This window comes from Pseudonaja textilis, chromosome 1 (assembly GCF_049901715.1).
Source record: "Pseudonaja textilis isolate UNSWEBS1 chromosome 1, rPseTex1.2, whole genome shotgun sequence".
NCBI lineage: Eukaryota > Metazoa > Chordata > Lepidosauria > Squamata > Elapidae > Pseudonaja > Pseudonaja textilis.
Window position 1 is genome coordinate 198,041,416 of NC_141990.1, and position 22,512 is coordinate 198,063,927.

General features: G+C 38.0%; 1 long non-coding RNA gene across 1 annotated transcript in view; it reads right to left on the minus strand.

Moving 5' to 3' along the window:
* LOC148127987 (uncharacterized) overlaps positions 1-22,512 on the minus strand; it is a 38,312-nt gene that overhangs the window by 10,386 nt on the left and 5,414 nt on the right. The window contains exon 2 of the long non-coding RNA XR_015741277.1: positions 18,422-18,469. This is a non-coding gene — a long non-coding RNA (uncharacterized LOC148127987). The remainder of the gene's footprint in view (positions 1-18,421; positions 18,470-22,512) is intronic.

Genomic DNA, 22,512 nt, shown 5'->3' on the forward strand with positions numbered 1-22,512 from the left:
AATAAGGCAAGTTAATCTTAAAAGGTTTAGCTTCGGTTGGATTAGGAATAAAAGAGCAAATGATGAAAAACATAGTTTTAAGATGAGGTATATCTAGCTAGCTATCCAGCTGTTATCAATTTATTTGCATATTTACAGGTAGTCTGTTCTGACCCAACTCCCCAAACACAACAAACCCTCTGAAGTTAATTCTTTTTTTCCATATTTCTCACTTATATTTTTATAAATCATTACTAATAATTAAAAATGTTCCCTTTTAATTCTCTCAAACATTTTAATTCATTTATTTATTAACAAACATCCCACTGCATTACAATAAATATTTTATCCATCATCATATTTTCTAAAGTTATTTCTATTTGTAATATAACAAAGCTATCTTATGTACCTTTGCAGAATCCCTTTTACAATTAAATTTTCACCCATTATCTCTAAACAAACTTATGGTTACAATCCTTATATCTTTTCCCTGTTTCTCCATTTCTTGTTTCTGACTTTTACAACTTCTTTTCCTTGCCTTCTTTCCCCTCTTCTTCTCCCTCCCTTTTTTACCCCCTCGTCTCTCTACTTCTAACTCTCTCATCTGTAATCCCCTCTTCTGTTGCTTTCTAATATTATACTTATCTTTCAAATTGTTCTTCTTTTTGGTTGTTTTTTCTAATCTTAAACCTTTCACTCTCTTTCCCCCCTTTTCTTTTTTCCTCCCACTTAAAATTATTTGATCATTAAAGATGGCTTCTTCTTTGTCCCAATCTTCTTGTTCTGCAAGCGTTTCTTGTTGCTTCTCATAGTTCCAGATCTCCATTTCTAAGAATTGAAACACGAAGCCAAAAGAACTTCTCCCTTCTTGTGCATCTTCTTTCCATTTTTTAAGTTCCATTTTCAGTTCTTCTAAGAGTGATACCATTTTAAAAACTTTTAAACAACCACCCGATTAATTTTAGTCATCTAGGTGCAAAAAACCAAAAATCACTAAGTAATCCAAATAATCCAAGGCTGTTTCTACTTGCTTCTTTTTTCCACTTTTTCTTCCTGGGGTTCTATTATTTTGTTACCAAGTTTCCATTAAAATGTATCTTTGAGGAATCTTGTTAAAATTTCACTGTAAGTTCCTTTTAATTACAGCTCCATGCCTTAATTCCAGGCAGTCTCCTCCATTTTTCCAGATCCTGCCCTTCTATTCTTTTTTTTCTTCTTTCCAGCTTTTAAAAACTTTTAAATGTCCAGAAATCTTTATTTATCCCTTTGACTATTATTTTCAGCTTAGATGCCTATTAATGTCAAAGTGGATATTTTTTTCAGTTTCTTGCTTAAGTCTCTTAGCTGTCAGTATAAGGAAGGGAAGAAAAAAACCTAATCCTTTCCGTTCTCTCTCTCCTTCGCAGCTTCAAAATCTTCTTTGGGAACAATGTTGTCAAGTTTAAATTCCAGGGTACCTTATTTGTTGTTTTTACTGTTTGACTCGGTCAACCAAAACTTTCTCTTCTTATCTTCCTCCTGCACATTCTTTTCCGGTTGAGTTCTTCTTTGTGGTGGCCATTTCTGACCACCGCTACAACCGCCTTCAGGAAAGGGAGTAATGGCCAGCTGGGGAAGAGAGATGCAACTCTCCTCAACCCTGCAGGCAGTCTCCTCCCTCTTCACCACCTCTATGGGGTGGCTTAGCCCCGAAACCAGCCGGCTTGGGGCGCTCCAGCGGCGAGCACGTATTGAAGCTTCAGAAAGACGAGATTTCGGTCTGTCGCCGAAGAAGCTCAAACCGGAAGTTTATAAGTGTTCCCAAGGAAGTATGATATTCAATTGAAAAGAAATGTTAAAGATGTTAAGATTTTAATGCATATTAATGATAGAATTGAATTGGAATGGAATGTGTTTTATTTACATATATATATATAAAATTTTTTCTTTTTAAGAATATAGTGTCTATTTTAAGAATGTACCAAGCAGAATTCGATTGGAAGTTATGTATTATATTGAATGCTATAATCTTAAAGCTATACATTGAAGCTTAAATAAGAGCTTGAATGGATAAAATTAGAGGATATAAAGGTGTCATACTTTATTTGGTAACTACAGGGAAAAATTCGTTTAATAAGAAAAGATAACGTGAAATTGTAACAGGACAGACAAAAGTATAAATATAATGATTTGAATTGAGATAATCAAAAGAAAGTTGAGAAAATTAGAAGAGGGGAAAAACTATGTAGAAAATATAAAATGGTAATAAGATATGGAACAGAATATAAAAATGAGCATGAAATTGAGTTTTGTGTTTGTATGAAGAAGTGATAACCTGGGACCATGCTATTTTCAAAAAAGATGTTTTATTTGTATTTTGTTTTTGTGAAAACCCAAATAAAATTTTCAAAAAAAAAAACCCTCTGAAGTTAACTGAAAAATTCCTTTGTTAGAAGCGCTAGCAGCCCCAACAAAAACTTTCTCTCTCACCGCAGGCTAACAAATCCGTCCAGCAGGGAGAGGAATAGTTGTCTGCCACATCTATTCATCTCCGCCTCCTGCCTTTTATCCCCAAAGCTAGGGTGGTGCTTCACTAGCAGCGATGGCTCTTCCTTCCCAAGGATTGGCTCATGGATTTCCACTGCTCTCCTCTCCTCTCCTTTCCGTGCATCTGCATGTCAGGCACTGGACCCAGTTCCTCCTCTTCCTCATCAGCCACCTGTTGACTCTCCATCGGAGGGCTGACGGATGGCCCAGGCTCCGCCTCTCTCTCTCTGTCTCTCTGACAGCTCCATTCCCTCTTCCCCTTCGGAGCTCTCAGATTGCCTTGATGCTGGCCCTGACTCCCACGTCTCCTCCTCCACTGATTTGGTTGCTAGAGGAGCCGGCGATCGACAGGCCACAACATAATCCTTGACTTACAACCATTCATTTAGTGACCATACAAAGTTATGACAACACTGAAAAAAAGCAACTTATGACCATTTTTCACACTTATGACCATTGTAGCATCCCCATGATCATTGGTCAAAATTCAGATGCTTGTTAATGGATTCATATTTATGAAGATTGCAGTGCATGCGATCACCCTTTGCAACCTTCTGACAAGCAACGTCAATGGGCGAGGCAGATTCACTTACTATCCATGTTACTGACTTAACTATTGCAGTGATTCACTTAACAACTGTGGCAAGAAAGGGCATAAAACAGTGCAGAATTCATTTAAGAACTATTTCGGTTAGGAACAGGAATTTTGGACTATTTGTGATTGTAAATTGAGAACCACCTGTTTATTTTTGGGACTACCGGCATTCCTATAAGGTGCATTCATGCACACCCCTGGAATGCTTCCTTTAGATCAGTGGTCCTCAATCTTTCTGGATACATGTACCACCACCACTATCAGCAGCAGAGGGGGTGGCAGATCCTTTCACACACACAACCTAGCTCCCACCATGCACAAATGAAGTTTCATGTCCTCACCCACCTCTTACGTGGCCTGGTACTGGTCCATGGCAGGGGTGGGCTGCTGGAGGTTCGCAGGGGTTCGGGAGAGCCCCTAGCTAACATTCTGTGCAGTTCGAACCCCCAAATCCCACTCCTGGCTGGCCTACCCCATCCCTCCCAGGAGTCCCCACACAGCCATTTTGGATGCAGGTAAGTGCAGGATTCGCGCAGAGCAGGGGTGGGATTCTACCAGTTCGGACCAGTTCTATAGAACCAGTTGTTACGATTCTGCGGAGTTCAGAGAACTGGCAAATCACACCACTGGCTGGCCCCTCCCCTCCCCACCCACCCTACCCAGGAAGCTTCCCTGAGGCCCAGTCAAGAGTGGTATTCAGGGGGTTGGTGGAGAGAGAAGTGGCCTGAGAGCAGAGCTGAACCTTCTTTAGGATTGAAGCTTCTATTTTTCAGTGCAGACTCAGGCAGCAGATTGCAGAAAGGTAGATCTCTGAGTGAATCTGTGATTCTGCAAGCAGCTCAATCTGCCTACCTGCTTTGCCTGATTTTGGGTAAAAGTTGCTTTTTAAAAAAAATAAAAAATTCAATCTTTACATATATATTTACAATATTTACATACCACCAAGCCACCCCCACAAATTAGGCCATACCCACAGAACCGGTTGTTAAAAAATTTGAATCCCACTCCTGGTGCAGAGTCTCAAAGAGGTTGAAAAACGAGCCTCCTGGAAGTTCGAGAAGGCTGGGAATGGGCCCATTTCTGGCTTCCAGAGAGCCTCCAGAGCCTGGGGAGGCTGTTTGCCCCCTCTTAGAGGCTCAAGGAAAACCTCCGGAGCCTGGGGAGGGCAAAAACTCCTCCCCACAGGTGGAGAAGGCTGACTAGGCCATGCCGCCAATGCCATGTCCACCCAGCAACCGGGCAGAGAACCCATTGCTAAAATTTTTGAAGCCCACCCCTGGTCCATGGCCCGGGGTTGAGAGACCCCTGCTTTATATAATCGTGATATTGACAACCCCTTTGTCTCATTAAGTAGCTTTATGGCTTCAAAATAAAATGGCTATCAGGGTGTTGTAAAGCATTCCAGTATCATTTTTTCCCAATTCCATTCTGAAAGAAATCCACATTTAAGGATTACCTTCAAAAAGTTTGGATCGAAATAAGAAAAGACAAAAAGCTGTTTTAGATATACAGCATTATTTTTTTTTTTAAACAAATTTTATTAGATTTTAAAGACAAACAAAACATAAAACATAAGAACATAAAACCTCTTTTCTGAAAGTTATTTGTAAATTTTAACAGAGCAAATAAACATTATTTTATGCAACATTGATACATTTCCTTATAAACACATACATATCCTTTCAAATTTCTCATTATTTCTCCCTTTACTTTTCTTCAATTATATTTCTTTTCTATATTTATCTGTTTTATATGTTTTTATTCATTATACTTATATTTTCCTCTGACTTGTTTTATTCTCTTCTATCTTTTATTCTCAATTATCCTCTTCTAACATTCCTCCAAGGTTTTATTAACTCAATCAAGCATAAACGCACACAAAAATTTTTTAAAAGACCAACAAAACATAAGACATAGAAACACAAAACCTCCTTTCTGAAGGCTACTTGTAGATTTTGACAAAACAAATAAGACATTCTTTTATAAAACATAATTCCAAATTATCATTTGTACATATCTTTTCCAAATTTCTCATTGTTTCTCCCTCCAAGGTTTTATTAATTCTCAATCAAACATAACTAACCAAGACACAAAACATAAAACAAAAACTTCTTTTTGGAAAGTGGCTTAGCCCCGGGTTACATCTTTTTTTACAGACCTAAATCAAATTCATGCTCACCTTATATACCATTCTTATCTTATTTACCATTCTATATTTTCTATATAACTTCTCTCTTCTTTTCACTCTCTTAATTATATTTTGTTTATTTCATCTTATTTTAAAATCATTATACTTGTATCTTTTGTCCGTTCTTTTCCAATTATCTATTTATCTCTTCTCTTTAACAAAAAATTTCCCCTATAATCACTTTTAAAGTGTGACGCCTTTCTATCTTTCCCCTGAATTGACACTTAAAATAATACATAATTTCCATTCTGATTCTGCTTAGTACATTCTACATGTTGCATTTTAAAATAGAAAAATAATAAATTTGTAATGTAGTTAAGTATATAATTTCCATTCTAATTCTAATTAGAATGTTAGCATATTATTTTAAAATACAAAGATGAAATAGTAAATTTATAATAACATCAAGACAATAACAAATTAAACTATAACTAAACATTAATCATTTTACACATTCTCTTTAATATCTTATTGAATATTGAAATCTATAGTTATTAAACATTTTAATATTTTAATATTTTGTTAAATCTTATAGTATTCCAATACACTATTTCAAATGCAAATACTACAATACTATCTTATGTACTCTTGCAGAATCTTTCTTTAATTATACTTTACCCTTTATCTCTGAAAAAAATCTGCTTTTTTGCATCTTGTTTCAAGTCTTTGTGGCTTTTTTTCCCTCCCTTTCTTCTCTTGTCTGGCCTTTTTGCCACCCCCATCTCCTAACCTCCGACTTTTTAACTTCCTCTCTCTGTTGTCTTTCTCTTTTCTGTTGCTTTCTAACATTGTATCTTTTTTTCACCTTATTTTTCTCTTTCTTGGTTGTTTGGAACTTTCTTGGAACTTCCGGTTGCAAGGCTTCGGCGGCGGCAGGAATCCACGATCCTGCAGGTCCCTGCTGCACTCGCTGCCGAGGTACCCCCGATCCAATTGGATTTGGGGGTTGTTGCTACCCCAAAGGGGTAGCGGAAAATAGAGGAGATTCGGGCAGGGGTCTGGGGACATTGCAACCCCTTTCCCCAGCCGGCTAGACTCCTTTTTCCTGAGGTGGTGGAGCGGCTGTCAGTAATGGCAGCCACAAGGAGATCTTCAACCGGACAAGATTTGTGCAGGAGGAAGAGTTAGAAAGAGAAAGTTTTCTGGCTGAACCAGGACACTAAGATACATTTAAACACCCTGGAAATTTGACTCTTGGATTGATACATTTGTTTCCAAAAGAAGCTGTCAAAGTGGCGAACGAAAATGCGAAAGGGAAAGTTCACTCCCCTTCCTTACGGAGATAGCAAACGGACATTGAAAAACCTGCTTGTTTACAGAAGGTAAAAATAAGCTCTTTGTTATAAGTGGGAAGGGAGAGGACTAAAAAATCTTTAAGAATCTGTTGGAGGAGACGCCTTCAAGATTATAAGATCAGAAATTAACTATAATAAGGCTTTAAAATATACTTTGGGATCATGCCCCAGGAGGAGAAAGTGTAAAGAGAAGAAGAGGAAATATTTTGTGTCTGTCTAGATTGTTTGATAACTTTGGAATGCTTGGAAACTACTTTAAGACTAAAAACACTTGGGTTGTTCTTAAAAAATAAAAGAAGAAGAAGAAAAAGTTTTACAATGGCACTATCTGTGTATGAATTAAAAATGGAATATGAAAAATTAAAGGAAGGAGAACAAGAAGGCAAGGATTCATTGGGAGCTGTCTTCCACTTTTTAGAAATGGCGATTTCTACTTATCAGCAACTACATGGGGAAGGAGGAGGAGGAGGAGGAGGAGGAGGAGGAGGAGGAGGAGGAGGAGGAGGAGGAAGAAGCCATCTTTAATGGACAAAAAAGTTCAACTAAGAAAGAAAATAGGAAGAGGGGAAGGAAAATTGAGAATTTAAGATTTAATAAAACAACCAAGAAAGAGATATACAACATTATTGTGCTCCTTGGGCTGGCACCTCCTGGTCTGTCCAAAAATTAAAATGACAGATGTTTGCTGTGATTCCCAATAGCAGCTCCCTTTTTAGGGTTCTGGCACCAGGTTCAAAAGGGCATCCATCTGACATCAGCACCTGTTCTCTGTGAGCTTATGATGGACTGCATTAGCTCTGCAGTGTCCATTAAATGACTGCTAAATGATTAAATGATTTAAATGATTGTTTTCAAATTCCATGGAGCGCTCTTCTGCTATATGGTAGAAAAGTTAAAATGCCTTAGAATAGCATGCTGCTAGGTAAAGTCGATCCAGGAGGAGAATTGATGACAAGACAGATTCACTCCAGAGCAAGTGTTAACTCTTCCTAGACCTCCAGAGCATTTTCTGTATTCACCTATACAATTCCAAACAGTCTGGAGATGGGTATCGAAAGGTCAACTTTTAGGCTGAGTTTGTTCATACAATAGTTGCAATGAACTTTGAGACGTATTTGGTGGGAATGAAAGATTAGACATCTTCTGTAACAACGCTCAAAGTTAGACTAGTCTAAAAGTTTCAGTTGTAAGACTGCTGTGAATTTGTTAAAATTAAAATCTGTTATGCTATGTGCCTCATAAGTAATTTTAAATAGCTCTGCGATCTTGCTTTAAAATGTTGAACCAACCAAGAAAAATGTCGAGCTCTGGTGACACAGTGGTTAAAAAGTGCAGTATTGCTGGAAAACTCTGCCTACAGCCTGGAATTTGATCCTGGCCATCCCTCAGAGGTTGTCAATATGAGGACCCAAATTTTGAGGGACAATAGGCAGCTGCATTGTAAACTACCCAGAGATTGCTGTAAAATACTATGGGGTGGTATAGCCTAAATGCTATAGCAATGCTAAATGCTAAAATATTATATTCCTTGGATCTTTTGTGATACTTCATTAATTTTTTTAAAAATTAAATTTTAAAAAGTTTTTTTTGGGGGGGGGGGAATTAATTTCTTGTGTTATAGAACTATTCTTCGACCTGTGACTACAATTGGGACTGGAACTTACATGTTTAAGTGATACAGTTACTAAGTGAGTCATGCTCAATTTTATGACTATTTTTGTTGCAGTTGTTAACCAAATCTTACAATTTGCCAATCTGGTTTTCCCCCATTGACTTTGTGGCAAACTGGCTGGGAAGATCATAAATTGTGATTACTTACTTGATCCTTGAGTTCTATATGGTTTTTTTGAGGACATATTGTGAAACTGGCTGCTGAAGTGGGTGCAGGGGGACATAACTGAATACAAATTTGCCCCAATGTTATCCAGTGTTCTCTTTAACCTCCTTCCTGTAGACTATTCTCAACTTTCCTGACTTACTTTTTTTTTTCTTTTTCGGGACAATGGGGACGCTTCCAAATGAAACCCTGAGCTGCTGACGCCCATCATTTTTATGTTCTAAACAATAAACTCTTTAACTTAATAAAATGTTTTAAGTATGTAAACATTAATGCCCTAAAGGCACTCATGGAAAGAAAGATCCTTGACTTTGTTTCATAGCTTGTGTGTGTGTGTGTGTGTATTTAAGTAAAATGAGGTCATCAGGATCAGGGCAATAAGGCAAAAGTCCAAGGGAACTTTAAAACTTATGAGCTTCATACTGGGGACTCAAGCTATAAATTCAATCTAACACTACACAAAACACTTCCACACATTCTTGCTATGTCTCATACGACTCAACTGCAGGAGTAGCTTCTAGTGTTTTCCTACAAGAGATGTGATTCTAAGCCCAACTGGAAATAAATTCTATTAAATCTACCGGGTAATACTGAAGCACTACAACTTAAAGTTATTGCAGGTTAGAGCCTCAAGCAGTTCTCAGAAATGCTGTACATTTTTGAGGGTGACACTCCAATTATGGCATTCTCTCCTGGGGAAATTTTGGCTACCCACCCCCTCCCCTTGTGTAATTTTAAAAGTGAACTTAAGACATGTTTAGTCACCTGGCACTTGCAGGATAACAACTGCTTCAGGACCAGAAGTCCTGCTTTTATTGTCATACAGCCATACTCTGCACTTAATTGCTTTTGCTCCTCTATTTGTGCTGGCTTGTTTGACTGCGGATTGCTTTGTTTAATCACTTTTATAGAAGATTGCTTCGTTTTGTTGATTTTGCTTCTCCGCACTGATCCACGTTTCTTCAGAAGACTAGAACAGAACAGTATAAAAGCAAGACAATAGCAGTAACACAATTAGAAGGAAGTTTCAAGGTCAACTAGTCCAACCCCTGCTCTTGCAGGAGACCTAAACTATTTTGCAAAGCAAAGCAAGAAAAAAGCAAAGCCAAGATTCCACTTCTGCTCAAGGGAGCGACCAATTTCAGCTCTGAGGTATCCTCACATTTTCAAACCATTCTTTCTGAACTGGGTGAAAGACTAAAACCATCAACCTGTCTGTTTCAGTTCAGGCAACCTGGACACCTGTCAATTGCAATTCTCAACACAGACTAAACCATGTTTTGATCTGGACTGGAATACGGATCCAGCAATACTGGTTTAGTAGCCCTTTTCATTTTGGCTAAAGCAGAGGTCTCAACTCCCAGAAGCCCACAAGTCTTAAATTGGTCAAGGTTGGAGACCCCGGGGCTAAAGCATGGTTCCATGCCAGGGGTCCCCAAACTCGACAATTTTAAGACCTGTGGACTTCAACTCCCAGAATTCTCCAGCTGTCATAGTTGGGAGTTGAAGTCCACAAGTCTTAAAAGTTCGGAGACCTCTGTTCCATGCAATGTGTGGGAACCCAATTTGTATAGTTGTCAAGCAGCTATCAGATATTACCTTTCAAAGCATTTTTTGCAGTTATGTGGGCTTGCAATGCAAATCTGGCTGACTTCAAAGACTATCAACAGGAAATGATGAAATTAGGATGGTGCAAGGCAGATAAAGATCAAAGAGAGGCAGGAATATGCCAGGGGCTTCAGGCAACAAAACAAGGATCTCCCCAAAGATAGTCCAGCTAGTCATCAGAAGGCAATCTTGTTCCCTCTGCATACAGTTGAACAAAGGCATGCCACTGTGATTCCAGCTGACTGTTAAGAAATCACCTTAAGAGTCATGGAAACATGTGCATATTCAATACATTCTAAAAATCAAAGGGGCAGGCAAACGTTGATTCAAGATTTTTTTGTTGTAACTGGGGACTCCATGTCTTGGAGCTATCAGTGCGTATAATATTTCTCCCTGAAGCTGTGTTGACAGCAAAAATTCATTTGTAGATTATAAGACTTCAAGTGCTTTGATCCCAAAGGCTTAATAATTTTTTTTTTTTAAAAAACCACAGTTTTACTGCATTAGGAATGGGAAGTGTTGAAACGTGTTGCTTCGTGCATGTCGTTGAAAAAAAAAAAAAAAGAATTCTCTCACACGTTTGTCGTAGTGCCCGTACTTCTAAATTAGACAGGCAGCATTTTAACCATGGTTTTTGCACCTAGAGTGCCCACCACGTTGGGTTGACCTAAAAGTATGTTTAAACTATCCTTTCTCCAAAGAGAAAAAGGGGCTGAAAGGGGAAAAGGGAAAGGAGACCAAAACATTATTGTATGCTGATCAGACAAGAACCTCCCTCTAGCAATTGCTGATCTCCAGTTGGTTCTTCAAAAACATCTATAATTTTCAGCATTCAGAAGAAGGTATACTCATTCCCGTTTCCAAGAGGGTCTTCCCAGGGCATGTAGTTCCTTTCCACCATCCAAAGTAATACTTTCAAGGGAAATAAACCCTGTGATTTAATACCCCTGACTACAGTATTATTTCGCACAAGATAAATATCTCAGCCTATATTGATTTTCTCCAGGAGAGAAGTGGAAAAACTAAAACCCAAAGAAAGATACCAAGAAGCCTATGCAGTGGTGGGATTCAAATTTTTTTACTACCGGTTCTGTGAGCAGGGCTTGGTGAGTGTGGCTTGGTGGAAGTGGCAGGGGATGGATACTGTAAAATTTCCATTCCCATCTGACTCCTGGGGGAAGGTTATTGCAAAATCCCCATTCCCTCCCCACTCCACTAACCTGCTTTCCAGCTCCGTTCTCCTGTGCAGGACAACAAAAGAAGACCCAGCCAATCAGCTGGGACTCCATGGGAGGCAGAGAATAGATGGGGGCAGGGACAGTCAGAAGTGGTATTTGCTGGTTCTCCGAACTACTCAAAATTTCCGCTACCGCTTCTGCAGAACTGGTCAGAACCTTCTGAATACCACCTCTGGGCTTATGGAGAGACTATAGTGTATACTGCCAAGTTATCCCCCAAGAACTCAAATGTTAAAGTGTTGACTTCCTATCAAAATATATAACCTGTCCTTCAAATTAGGCTCATTGTCATAGAAGCTAGCCATTGTGGTCTCAAATTCTAAGAAGATGCCAGAGAAGATCAGGGAAATTATAAACCAAAGAGCCCATTGATAGAAATGGTAATCAACAATAATGACAACAACAAAGACTGACTGAAGGAAAATCAGGAGAAATTCCTTAGAGGCAAATCCTGCCTTACTAATCTTTTGATAGATGAACATAAGTAACACTGTCAATGTTTATATACTTGTATTTTCAAAAAAAAAAAAAGATAATCTATCCCCCCATCAAAGATTCTTTTGTTGACTTCTGGTTTGAAGGGCTTCTGCAACAGACAGAAATCCGTGATCATGCATGGTTTCTGTCTGGGTTTGCCGCTGGAGCGCCCCAAGCTGGCTGGTTTCAGGGCTAAGCCACCCTGTAGAGGTGGTGAAGAGGGGAGAGACTGCCAGCAGGGTCGAGGAGAGCCGCATCTCTCCTCCTCAGCTGGCCATTACTCCCTTTCCCGAAGGCGGTTGCAGCGGTGGTCAGAAATGGCCACCACAAAGAAGAACTTGACCGGAAAAGAATGTGCAGGAGGAAGATAAGAAGTGAAAGTTTTGGCTGACCGGGTTAAATTGTAAAAGCAACAACCAAGGTATCCTGGACTTTAAATTTACAAAAAATAACATCTCTCCCAAAGAAGAGTCGGAAGCAGGGAAGGAAAGTGAAAAAGGTTTGGGTTTTTTTTTCTTCTCTCTCCTTCCCTATACTGACAACTAAGAGACTTAAATAAGAAATTGGAAAAATCCGCTTTGACATCAATAGGCAATTAAGCTGAAAATAAAACAAAATGCCAAAGGGATAATAAAGATTTTTGGACATTAAAAACTTTCTTTTTCATAAGCAGGAAGGGAGAGAAAAAGAATAAGGGCAGGATCTGGAAGAGGGAGGAGACTGCCTGGAACTAAAAAGAATCTACAGTAAAACTTCAACAAGACTTCTAAAAGATACATTTGAACTGAAACTTTGCAGCTAAATAGTAACCCCAGGAAGAGAAAGTGAAAAAAAAGAGCAAAAAAGAAACAGCTTGTGTCTATTTGGATTATTTGGTGATCTTTGGATTTTTGGTTATTATATTTGAATGACTAAAATCAATCGGGTGGTTGTTTAAAAATTTATACAACGGCACCACTTCTGGATGAATTGAAAATGGAACTTAAAAAGTACAAAGAAGATGCACCAGAAGGGAGAGGTTCTTTTGGCTTCGTTTTTCAATTCTTAGAAATGGAGATTTGGAACTATGAGAAACAACAAGACTGCAAAACAAGAAGACTGGGACAAAGAAGAAACCATCTTTAATGAACAAGTAATTTTATGTGGGGAAGAAAAAGGAAAGGGGGGAAAGAGAATGGAGAATTTAAGACTTAAAAAAACAACCAAAGAAAAGAAAAATAATTCGAAAAATAAGTATAATACTGGAAAGCAACAGAAAAGGGGAATACAGAAGAGAGAAATAAAGGTAGAGAGACAAGGGGGTAAAAAGGGGAGAGAGAAGAAGAGAGGGAAGAAGGAAAGGAAGAGAAGTTACAAAGGACCGGGGCAAGATATAGAGAAACAGGACCTATTTAGGGATAATGGGTGAAAATCTAACTGAAAAAGGGATTCTGTAAAGGTACATAAGATTGTATTGTTATATTAGTAATAGAAATAACTTTAGAAAATTGGAAACAATGTATGATCAAAATGAGGAATAAAATAGTTAGTGTAATTTAATGAAATGTTTATGGATAAAATAAGTGAAATAAAATAAATGAGAAAATTGAATTAGGAAGGAATGAGAACATTTTAATTAGTTAATGTTTTATAAAATATAAGTGAAGAGGGGGGTGGAATTAACTATGGAAAGCTTATAATTGTTCCCATAGAAGTATGATATTTAATTGAAAAGTAAAGTTAAAGATGTTAAGACTTTAATGAATATTAATATTAATGATAGAATTGATTTGGAATGGAATGTTGTTTTAATTATATACATTTATAACTTTTTTCTTTTTTTAAGAATACAGTGTGTATTTTAAGAATGTACCAAGCAGAATCCGAATGGAAGTTATGTATTATATTGAATGTTACAACTTTAGGGAAAAGATATAAAGGCGTCATACTCCAATCAGTAACTACAGGAGAAATTTTGTTTAATGAGAAAAGATAATAGATAATTGAAACAGGACAGACAAAAAATATAAATACAATGATTTGAATTGAGATAATTAAAATAAAACTGAGAAAATTAAAAGAGGGGAGAAGCTATGCAGAAAATGTAAAATAGTAATAAGATATGGAATAGAATATAAAAATGAGCATGAACCTGAATTTGTGTCTGTACGAAGAAATGTAACCCGGGATTATGCTACTTTCAAAAGAGATGTTTTATTTGTATTTTTTTTCTCTTTGTGAAAACTCAAATAATATTTACACACACACAAAATATTCTTTTGTTGTTGTTGTTATCTTGACAACAATGACTTGATGGAGCAGGGAGAGTTTATTTTCCAAGAATGGTTCAACATAGAACATATCAAATCAAATCAAGCCATTTTTATCAAAGGCCAGCATATAATCCAGAGAAGTTAACTGATGTGTGACCTTCCATAGTAATCATATAGGGCAGGGGTGTCAAACTGGTAGCCCACGGGCTGGTTGCCTCATGCACAGGCCACGCTTACCCCAGCTCCGCAAGGGGGTAAAATGTCATGATACGTCACGTGACAATAAAGTGCTGTGGCAGGTTTGACACACACACACCCCCGTGATGTAGGGAGATAGGAGTTTTCTACTATTGCACAGTGTGATAATTTTGACAAGGAAGAATGCTCGTGTCTGCAAAGAACTAGTAAGGAGAGGGGAACATAGTGCCCATTTCAAATATTTGTCAAAATGCATCTTTCCCTGCTGACATACAAAAAAGCGATTATCTAAAGAAATGTAAAACCATATTTGATTTCAACCCCCACCCCCCCGGGCTCTTCTCCAAAGGTGTCATCTTAGAAAGGAGGGAGTGCAACCTGCTTTGATCTGCCAAAGAATGTCCAACATGGATGGTTTTATTGAGTTGTGTATCTTACAGGATCAAAAAATGCTGTCATGTTAAAAGCCTTGGCTATCTGTGCTTATTGAAGACATTCCAGCCTAAGTAGATGCCATGGGGTTGAGGACAAGACTCGTGGAGTAAGAGCTGTCATTCACTTGGGGGGGAATGGAGCCAAAACTTAATTTGTAGTTGGAATGCAGTAGGGTTGACAGGTCTCAGGCAGGTTCTGACAGCATTGCTCCCTGCCACCCTTTCTCTGCAAAAGTGGTGCTGCGAATCTGCAGGTGCTTCTCACAACTCAGCCTTGGCTGAATTCAGGCAGCTGTTCCCCAAGGAGAAATGCATGTGTGATGCAGAACCTGCTTGTTAGAGCTTGTGTAAAGGCTTCAAATGCACACAATCCTTCTGGGAATTTCATTTTACTGGTTTCCTGTAAACCTATCCCATGAGAAGTTAGTGCTGTGGAAGTTCAGTACAGCATATGAGAAGCAAGCTAAGGCAAAGAACCATAATTGTACATTCTTTGGCAAAACCAAGTGTACTTGGTCATCAAACATCTCTGCACATTGTGCTAGTTGCTTCTCATGAAGCAGCAAAAAACAATCTGGGAGTCTGAGGTACTCAGTCTTCAGTGTGGCCCTTAGAACTCTCTTCAAAAGTTATTGCTGAATTGTAATTCGTAATGTGGAAGGCGAGGGAATCCAATCTGCAGAGAATATATCAATTGTACTGAACTGATTTAAAAGGAAAGTTTAATATGATGTAATTTAATGTTTGCCATGGCCCCATCATTTTGTTGAACTTTGGCTCTCTCGGCAGACCTCTAAATCTGTCAGTTGGGGTAACAGTTGAAACTGAGGAATATTTTGCCTTTGAGAGGGCCAAAGTTCAACAAAATGATCTCTACATAATCTATAGTTGATCTCTACATAAAACGATCTTTACAATGATCTATAGTTCTAAAAAGTTCTGTTCTTTTCCAATGAGAAGTACATTAAGGAGGGCGGGGTGGGGATTCCAGTTACAAAAAACAGTTGCAAATTACTTCTTCTCCAGAGTTGGGTAGATCCTGGAAGTAAATGCTAGTTTCTGAGGGGGTGGGGGATGTAAATTACAGTCATGTGACCGTGGGATTCTCGAAATTGTGGTAAATTTGGGCCATTTCTTGAGCACTCAAAATGCAGTCATGTGATTGTGGGGAGGATGTTGTGACTTTAAATCTGGGCCATAAGTCCTTTTTGCGGGGTCCACTGTAACTTTGAACAGTTGCTAAGTCAAGGACTACCTATTTTTCACCTAACTTATTCCTCAAGAACCTCCCTTTGTTATGTTTGCTGCAAGTTTTTCATTCACTGTGATTGCAGTAATGGAGTACTGTACCAACACCACACATTCTCCCATTATCTAGTCACTCTGACTAAAGAGAAGCTGGAACCATTTGCACGAAAGCTTGTGAAATGAGGAGAAGGGATCTCCTGTTTTATCCATTCAAAATCTAGGAAAAATGAGGGAGAAGGAACATAACAACCTGCACCAGGAATTTTACCTCTTGGTGTAACAGCTATAGCCGGATACCCAAGAGCATAGCTAAAGCTGGAGATCTAGGACAGGATCTATAGGCTGATACGTTTGTATCAAATGCCCTGCTACTTAATGGGCTTAATGAATAAAGCTTCTTATAGCACAACATATGCCTTAAATTTGTATTTGGGTAACATTGCTTCAACTTCCTCAAGGGTGGTCATTAGTTGGACTTCATCTCTACACAGCTGGGAAATAATATTGTTCCTCTCTTCTAATTATCTACAAGGAAGAGGACCCTTTTCTTCATTCAGTCCAACAATCAGGAATAGGTTATGTGCCTAATTTATTAACTGATCAGGTTCACTGATTACTGAGATGGTGGAATGGCATTGTGTAATTATGCAACTTCAGGTAAAATGCCATTCAGAATCTCAGCCTTGTGCGCTGCTGACTCCACTCCAAGTACACTCATGGACTTGAACCTATTTTCCTCAGATGCCTTGGCTATGCTGGTATTTATTTATTTGTTTATTTAATTTATAAGCTACACCATCCAAAGTGACTCTGGGCAGTTAGCTGGGTTGCTGGTGGAGCAGAAACATTCGTGATCCTCCCAAAGTGCTTCTGTGATGTCCTTTCTGGATGAGACCGCTTGCTCCTGAAATCCTAGGTAATCTTTCCTTCAGGGGTTTGATAAAGTAATTCACCAGTCTGCTTTTAGGTAAAATAGGCTTCACAAGGAACTGGGCACTGTACCAATAGCTTAAACCTTAAGACTTTCAGGGGACCTTTTCGGAACAATACTGCCACCTATAGGGCATGCGCATACGAATCTATTCAAAATATGGTAATAGGTCAAAGTAGGCAATACTGTACTGTAAATTTAGTAGCATTTTCATGACTAAGCAACTTTATTAGGACATTTGTTTTTGTAGCTCACTTTATCAAAGGCATATAGCGGGTCAAAGTAGGGTTCCTGGAGAATCTAATCTGGCAGGGGAGGGATTATAGCTCCAACAAGTTCATAATAACTTAATTCAAGGCATTAATGAAGTAATCAGAAAAACTGAGTAGCCATTTCTCATTGCATAGTGCTGTCCATTCTTCTGGTTTATCATTCTTAATATAAATGTATCTCTATTTCATTTGTATTATAGTTATTGAACCTCACACAGTCCAGTATGGTGTCACAGTAACCTATATGAGAGCTGGTGTGATATAGTAGTTGAGGTGATGGACATGGTTTTCTGTTGTTCGCCATCCTTTCAGGGATTTGGAGAATATTATTGCCTTCCCCCCTCATTTTTTTTTCTTTTAAATTTTCTCTCATGGATCTTAGTTTCTAGTGGTTCCCTTCTCTGAAGCTGTTCCCAATTTTGACTGAAACCTGCTAAAAGTACAGAACCCGGAAAAGGCCACAATATTTGAGATGGGGTCTGACCAACATAGAATAAAGCGAACTTTCTAGTATTATTATTTTGTCATAGCTTTAAATTGCATTTTAATTTTTGGCATTTACATAACAATACTGGTTCATTTTCAGATTGCACTCAACTGCTATACCACATTTCCCCCCCACAAGCATTAAGTCTCAAGCCAGGTATCCCCTATCCTATACCCAAATTCGGTTTTTAAGTGAAACAGTTGCATTTATCTCATCTATATTTTAATTCCAATAATTTCAGTCCGTTTCTCTACCCCACAATTTTGAATTTTATCTTTATTATTTAGCCTTAGCTATTCTACTCAGTGTTCTATTGGCAGCAAATCTGATAAATATTCTCTTCAGCACCTATCTAAGTCATTAATAAAAATATTGAATAATACAAAAACAAGAGATAAACCCTTGATTCCTCTCTCCAATGAGGCAGAGTGATGCGCAACCATTGAGCATTCAATAAGAATTTTGTTACCTCTATACCTACTTAACTGTTACACCATCAAATTCACACTTAATTAGCTTGATAATCAAAATATCATGAGCTACTTTGTCATACTTACTATTATTTACTAGATATACTGTATGCTTTCTTGAAATTTAGATATACTATACTACTCAAATACTTCAAGAGAAAGATGTATGTATGTATGCATGCATGCATGCATGTACGTATGTATCAAACTTCTAAACCACCAATCTGCCTTGTAGAGGTTTGTCTAATTTGGACTGATCACCCCACTGCAAATCAGAGTGACCAAGGGATGCTGTAATAATTCTAAATTCAGACTTTCCATAAGTGAGGGCAACTGGTTTCCAGCATATACATCTTGCTAGAAGAAAAAAATTGCCATCAATTTACCCTTACGTGTTCAAGTAGCACTTCTAACCTTGTCTTTTATAGGAGGCACTAGAACCATGTAAGAGAAGAGAAAGTGATGAAAATTGACATCCTGCTTCTTATAAAAAGAGTTGAAGTTGTCAAAAAATGCAACAAACAATAAAAGGGTTTTTAAAATATATATTCTTAATAAAAGGAAGAGTCAGAAGATCAGCTACTCAGAGACAGTTAATGTTAGCAACCAAGAAAAAGCAGAGCTACACCATCTTTGAGTACCACCCTAATTATCTCACTAAACAGATGTGCGTGCTCAAATATTTTGCTGTGGTATTAAGTCATATATTCTAAGTTGTGTAACTCCCCCAGTGGTGGGATTCAAAATTTTTTGCTACTGGTTCTTTGGGTATGGCTTGGTGGGCATGGCATGGCTTGGTGGGCGTGACAGGGGAAGGATACTGTAAAATCTCTATTCCCTCCCACTCCAGGGAAGGTTATTGCAAAATCCCATTCCCTCCCTACCTCACTAACCTGCTTTCCAGCTCTATTCTCCTGTTGCAGGGCAACAAAAGAAGACCCAGCCGATCAGCTGGGACTCGGGAGGCAGAAAATAGATGGGGACAGGGCTAGTCAGAGGTGGGATTTACCGATTCTCTGAACGACTCAAAATTTCTGGTACTGGTTCTCCAGAACTGGTCAGAACCTGCTGAATACCACATCTGAAGTCCCAACCTGTTTTAGGTCTTATTTTGGCAACCGTAGATATCTGATAAGTATAGATGGTGTCCCGGATGCAAGTGAGGTCACAAGTGACTTGGGTCTCAAGTTGGGAACTGGACTAGTTCAGGTTCCTTAAGATGTGGTGGATGGGACTTCCGGTGATGAGATATGGATGAATGGAGGTGCTGAAGCTCGCTCTGGGTTTCACACTATCTCCCCTTGCTGTTGGAGTGACCCTTAGGGGTGCACACATCTTGTAGCGAAGCATGCCAGTGTGGGGAGACTCAAGTCGCGGTGTGGAAAAGGTGATTCTCATCACGACATAGAGAAACCCTGTGGAGACCAACATCAAGAGACTGTCAGTAATGGTGGTCCTAAAGTCTTGATCGTTGCGTACAAGAGGAAGCGAGTGAGTGACAAGTCTATGGTGAACAAAGAGTGCGAGTGAAAGAATTTGTGATCCTGAGTGAGCATTGAATATTGGAGAACCTTAGTCGGAGCGAAGCCTGAAAACAGCGGCCAAAGCAGATACGAGCAGCGGTGAAAGTGAAAGGGCTCGTGAGACGAAAGAGGGTAAAGACATGAGCGATCGGATGGAGAAGAGAATTGGAGGGATCTGAGAGTCTGATAATAATTGGGGGAGAAAAAAAAAGAAGAAAGAAAGAACAACAAACTTAATTTAAGGGAACTTTGAAAGATTTAAGAGAATTAGAGGGATCTGAGAGTCTGACAATAATTGGGGGAGAAAAAAGAAGAAAGAACAACAAACTTAATTTAAGGGAACTTTGAAAGATTTGAATTGTGGATTTTGGGGAAAATTGGAAGGATGATTTGAGTTGCAGGGAGATTTGAAGTAAGGAATTAAATAGTCTTATTACAACTTTAAATGTTCCACGGATGAAACTGAATAATTTACTGATCTCTTTTTGGATTAATGGACTGGAGCTGCAGTAAGCAGAGAAGATTTATTAAAGAAAGAGAGTATATGAATTTAAAGATTGACTTGTAAGACTTTTAAACGAAAGGAGAAACGGCTACAGCAGAAAGTGCTGTGAGACAGTGAAATCAGGGACATTACTCAGCAAGTCTGTGCTTCCGGTGTGCTCGGTGAAGGAATCTCGAAGAACTGAACAATTACATTAAGACACTTTAAGCCTTTAAACTTTGCGGATTGCAATAATTATTTCTTGACACTAATTCAACTGATTTTTGAATGTGTTAAATGTAATTTATGTATGATTTAATTGATACATTAGTAAATATTGAAGTTTATATTTGGTTATATCACAAAAAAGGGAGGTGATAATGAATTATTTAAGTATAGATATTTGATTGTATTGAATTAAATAATTGTGATTAATTGTGATTACTACAGATTAACTAATTAATTATTGCATTGTAAGGTTGATAGATTTCCATTTAGAAATATCCAGGTATCTGATTTAGAAATTAGCTTTAAAATTGTCCTGGAGAATATATATTTTGATAAGAGGTTCACCCTGTAAAATGTCATATTAATTAGTGTAGTGGCCATATATAGCTGATACTTCTTAATAGTGAATGTTACTTTGGGACAACATATTTAGTATAATACAAAAATAAAAACAAATTTTACAAGAAATGACCTCTATCACTAACACAACGCTTAAAACTGGAAAGAAGACTTCTTCAATACAAACAACTGCGATACCATCAGCCTCAGTGATGGCACAAAAGACAATTGAAGAAACTCTACCTGGAGAGAAACAACCTGTCATCACAAATGCTACTATCCAATTGACCCTTCTTACTTTACAAAAATCCATGCTGAAGCTTCAGAAAATAATGGTGAAAAATCATACCGAAATAAGAGCTGATACAAATGAATTAAAGGAAGAGATGGGGAACTTAAAGGCAGAAATGAAATTAGACATCTTAAAGTTGGATCAAAAAATTGAAACAATACAGCATGCACTAGAAAGGAATGAATTAACAATAAAGGAGGTTGAGAAAAGGATGGAACAAATGGAAAAGAAGCTGGAAATGGTTAGTGAGCAATTAAGAAATGTGAGTAAAGAAATCGACGACTCCTTGGTATATCTGGAAATGGACAAGGCTGCAGCATATCTGAGATTCCAAAATATAGTGGAATCTAAAGAAGAGGATTTAGAACAAATGATGGCAGGAATATTAGCAGACCTATTGGAAAAAGATAAGGACGATATTCTGAAAGAGTTAGATGAAGTATATAGAGTGAGCACAAATTACGCAAGATGACATAAACATCCAAAAGAAGTCCATGTGAGATTTGCCAGAAGAAAAGTTCGAGATATTATATATAAAATTTCTAGAGAAGAAACAATTACATATAAAGGAACATAAATCTTGGTGCTTAAACAAATCCCAAGAAGAGTGAGAGAGCAGAGGCGAGATTATAAATTCTTGGTGAACCAATTAAACCAAAAAGGCATCGTATTCAGATGGCTAATTCCAGAGGGAATGCTAATCACATGGGAAGAAAAATTAAAGTAGACTCCGTGGAAAAAGCCCAAGAATTCTATGAACGATTGGTAGGCCCTGAAGAATCAAATAGTAGAGACGAATTAGAAATGACGACCAAGACGACCAAGACTATCACAAAAATAGAGATGGGAATTATAGGAATTCGAAAAATAAACAACACCAAGAAAAAGAAGTACCGAAGATGTACAATCAGCCGCAAAGGGAGACAGGAGTAATTACAAGACAAAGAGCAAGAGTCAATTAGGTGATGGACGAAGAAAAGAAAATATTATCGATTAACACAAATGGCCTAAACTCTAGGATAAAAAGGAAAAGAATATTAACAAAATTAATTAAACAAAATGCAGATGTAATATGTTTACAGGAAACTCATATACAGAAGGAAGAAGAAAAATATCTAGAATGCCCCAAGCTAGGAAATTTGTATATGTCACCAACAGATTTTAGGAAAAAGAAAGGGATAGCAGTATATGTGAAAGATGACATGAAAGCAGAGCCAATTTGGACAGACCCCAATGGAAGAATTCTGGTGTTACAAATTTGGATTAAATCAATCCCAATTCTACTAGTGGTAATTTATGCCTCTAACGATACCCAAAAGGAATTTTTTAAACAGTTACATGGAAAAATAGTGGAATTAGAAAAAAGGAATATTTGTATCTTGGGGGATTTCAATGCTATTGTGGACCACCAGAAAGATCGCAGTAGTGGGGCAGGGGAAAGAAGAAAAAAGAGAATTACCGAAAACATGTGAGGAAATGATGATTGAACTAAAATTGATAGACATGTGGAGGAAATTAAACCCTGAGAAAAAGCAATTTACATTTTACTCTAATCCTCACCAATCATGGACATGAATTGATATGGTGTAGATGAATGGTGAGTTAGTAAAT